The sequence below is a fragment of the Pimephales promelas genome, chromosome 9 (genome assembly GCF_988280905.1).
Source record: "Pimephales promelas chromosome 9, fPimPro1.hap1.1, whole genome shotgun sequence".
Lineage (NCBI taxonomy): Eukaryota > Metazoa > Chordata > Actinopteri > Cypriniformes > Leuciscidae > Pimephales > Pimephales promelas.
The window spans coordinates 25,226,455-25,231,099 of record NC_142777.1 but is presented as its reverse complement, the minus strand read 5'-3'; positions in this window follow the sequence as shown (position 1 = coordinate 25,231,099).

The window sequence follows — 4,645 nt, the reverse complement described above, 5'->3', positions numbered from 1 at the left end:
GGATCGAATAGAGATTTCTTCGCAATGGATTAAAGCGCGACCAATGCATTACCAACCAATGCAGAGGTACCCCACGATCTCAATCACAGTGCAGACTCAACAGACACGGGACTGGAACCCTGGGGAGCGCGAGAGCTGCAATCGTCAAATAAACCCAGGCGGGAGTGCAGCACTCCCATAGCAAGTGCTTCACTCAAGAGTTGCCCGGGTGTGCTCCACTCCCAAACAGTTCACACATAGCTGATGCATGTCCCCACCCATGATATATCTAGGCCAGGGGTGAACACATTTCTTGAACTGCTCTCTCGCCATAATACACTCTTTTCACTTAGACAGACAACAGCAAATTGAACAGTACACAACAGACAGAGCTTGCTGAAGAGCGTGTGTGTGCCGGCATCACTTTTATGAATTTGTTATGCCGTAACATGTAACGCCATGATGCAATACCAATCAGGATTGGAATAGTTTCATTCATACTTCAGAGGTGCACGTTAAGGGAGCGTTCCCAAAGAGTCGTTTTCAACTACGCAATGCGAGTTGCCCTACTTTTTCCCTTTCACATAGATTGTGTGTTATCTCTTCATTCATTCTACAAATCTTTAATTCCTCAGGCAGTTCTGAGGATGACATTTATCAGTATTTCAAATCAATGCACCATATTGATGTTCTATTTGGGAGAATCAAGGGCAAGTCTGTCTGTTCGTTTTTAATGTTCCCCATGGATCCTGAGCAACACAGTAGATTTCTACTGCAGATGGTTTTCTTTTGATTGGACAAATAAATAATAATAATAATAATAATAATAATAATACATTATTTTGTATAAAATTATTAATAAAAAAGAAAAAAAATGTGCAAATGTACTGGTTGGATAAAAAAAGATTGATTTGGAGTTTCAGGAAAAGGAAGACAAAAAAGCGGAACCAATGTACACAAGCACAGTGATTGTAATTTGACATGTATTTCCATGAACAGACAGTGTGAAATCAGAAGAAAGGGTGTTGTACAAAGAAGCATGCAGAGCAGTATCATAAGAGAAACATCATTACAATGACTATTAGCCTAACCTGCACCTTTTTGACATTCTAATCTCAACCATTGGCTTAAAAAAAAAAAAAACCTCACTATACTGTCACACTTTGGCTGTGTGAGGCACATTCAGAAAGAACGATCAGGATTAAACTATTTATATACGAATAAGACACATGTCAAACTGAAGACAAAAACCAACCAGGCAGAACTAGGGAGACAAAATATACAGACAAATGAGGAGACCAAATGACAACAGCTGCACACAATGTGTGATGTATGTGATGAGGATCATGACAGGTAACAGGTGAAACTGATTAACAATGAAACACGCGGTGCACAAACACAGAGGGCAAGGCAAGTTTATTTATATAGCACATTTCATTCATAATGGTTATTCAAAGTGCTCTACATAGAAGAAATTAAAGGGGTGGTTTACTGTTTTTTTTTTTCTTTGCATGATTGTGTTTATGGGTTGCAATATAACATGAATTCGTGGTAACATGTATTTCTATTCAAACAAGTCTTATTTTCATAAATTTCACCTTTATTGTAAGCCGCTTTCTCCTCTGTCATTTGACTTCCTGAGTCTATGAATCCACTGAAACCACTTACCTTTACGGGTGAAAGTTGCATATGTGTTCCCGTCAAATGTAAATAATGGTGTCAATATGCAGTATCAGTATGAGCCAGAATCAGACCCAGAAAGCGGCTCTGAAGAGAGTCAAGCAGAACCTCACCACACACAGCTCTTACAAAACGTTTCTGAATGGTAATTTGACTATAATTTTATTTATATAACTTTATACAGGTTTGTCTTACACAAAATAAAATCAAACTGACTGGCTACTATATACACAAACAGCATTGGCACTGGTTTATGTTCTTGATCAAATTGCAAAATAACACCATAAAATATATACACATGAAAAATACATTAGTACATATACAAAATTCAGGTCCAAAATGTTTGTGCACATTTAGCATAACTAGTAATGTTAGCCTAGTGGCTATATAAAGCCAGCGCTGGCATTTGATAAAACTAAAACATTACTTCTGAAATTATACATGCAAATACATTCAAAATTTGAGGGAACCTTTGCGCAATGGTAGCAATGTTGTCTTTTACACAAAACTGGCAAAGCATCCCTCGGTCGCAGTCCATGTTCAGTCACCATAAACTTAATTCTCGCCATGTACTCCACAATGACAACACGAATTGAAACTGAGTGCGGTTGAGTACATTGACAACACGAAATTGAGTACATTGACAACACGAGTTCGTGAAATTGAGTGTGGTCAATTTCACGAATTGACCGCACTCACCAACAACACCTATCACCCACGTTCACACGTCACTGGTATGTGGTACAATCCCTTTCCACGAAGAATCGATCGTTTGTAAATTTGTTTCGGGACTGGTAAAAGTGTTTTGGGTCTTGTTAAATAGTTTTCTAAAATGTTAATTTGTTTTGTCCTTAGTAAAAGTTTTTTGCCCATGTAATTGTGTTTTATTGTAGTATAAAAAATGTTTTCCAAAATGTTTTTGCAAAATGCAAAATTTCCAACTTTTGTCTCGAGCTTTGTAAAAGTGTTTCAGTCTTTGTAATGTTGCTTTGCACTTCCTGGCCACTGTAAGAAACAGTCTGCAAGAACTGTTAAAATACAAAAGCAAAATTCGTTATCTTGACAATCCTGACGGTGCAGGAAACCGAGAGTGATTCTATCAGGATTCATGTGATTTTGGGATTCATTTTTTTTATATATATATACAGTATATATATATATATATATAAATAGACAACATTTGAATAAAATTTCATATTAACTTTTTAATTGAATTCTAATGAATTATCTTGTTTATTTGGCGAATCATATTCCAGACCTATTTGTCTCTCTCATCCACACAAACACAAAAACCACAAACACACACAGCCACACACACCTTTTAGTTTGTAGGGTTGGTTGCTAGTGCATAGGGCTGTGGGGCAATGGTGGTGTAATGGTTGCTAATAAACAGGCTGTGGGCGGTGTGTCGACTAAGGCTAATGATATCCATTAGTGAAGGAGCACGACATGCCCATGAAGCACTGTGACTAGTTCCCTCAGCTCTCATTGCAGCTACACCTAATCAGACAGTCTGCTTGCTTCTTGCCCTTAACTACCCACAGGCAAGCCAATGCTGGCTCTCGCTGTCCCATTACCCGTGCTGGTCTGTGCTCTGAAAAACACAGTCTTGTAATTACAGAATCTTCCATCAACATTGATAAGTTTCATCATTGGTATAAATCGAGACTGGCAACACAAACAAAAGGAAGTTTGGAGAGATGAGCTCTTGATCCCATGAATTAACCTCCAGTGTTGTCTATAAACTTAAAATGAGATGAAAGCAACACTCAAATAAATGTATTATGACTCAAGATACACCAAGTATTAGCATGTCTCAAATGCATTTATATTAGGAAAGTACTGACTGAAATTAAAATGATGGCTGATAATGCGTTAATAATCGCTTTCATACTATGGTATTAAAATTCAATTCCCTAAATCAAGCGAAGCTTCAGTTCTGGCGAGTCACGTTAGTAAAGCTTGCATCAGCTGACTCTCAGCTGATCCAAGTATACCTTTAGGAATACGATGCCTATAACTGTATACATAAGCTTCTTCAGTATTATTAGCTATCACGTTTTTCAGGAGCTAATTACCCTCCTCCATTCCCAGGATTTGGAATTATGATTCCCCTTGAATCAGAATAAATTCTCGAACTACTGTATGTTGTATTTCTAGTCTACACTAATTTATTGCTGCTCTCCCTGCTCGTATCCATGCAAGGCTGTGCAGGGAGTTCTTGCCCAGAACAGAACCATACCACCAATCCTAACTGTATGCTATTTGTCAATTGTATTTGACATTTGTCAATTTTATTTGACATAGTGGTCCTGACGGAAATTAATTAAAACGTTAAATTAAATGTTTTTATTTTGAGATTTATTACTAATGTTTTCAAATATTACGAGAGTGGCAGAGGTTAAATTTAAATTAGTTTAGGTGTAATGATAAGTTAGATGACAACAAATGTAATCAAAATATACATATAGAAGAATGAGCATGTACAATTAAATATCCAATAAAATAATTATTGACCGATATGACACTGAAATTCTGCATCCGATATATTAATATCGATGGCCTTTTCTTATGATCATCTTTACCATAGCATAAAAAAGCTGCATGTGCAGGAAATGTCACAGTTTAAGAACAATGGGTTGATTGACAGACCAATGTTGGACCTAGTCAAAACTACAAAATTTTGGATCCAATTATTCTAGCATTGTCCATTTGCGATTGACTATAAGAAATAGATTTTAATACTAGATATAAATGGTGTCTGGTTTATGGAATAAACATGGCACTCAAATAAATAAATAAATAAACTGGGAAGCCTCAGTATCTGATTGAATGCTGCGTCTTATCATCAAATCCCTATCTCATTCTTGTAAACAGTGAAATGCAGGAGGTCTTCTTTCAAGCAGTGACCCTATGTGAAAGGATGCAGTACTGCTGGGCACTTAATTGGCCTATTGAACCCTAATCTCACCTCACTTTGCCAGGA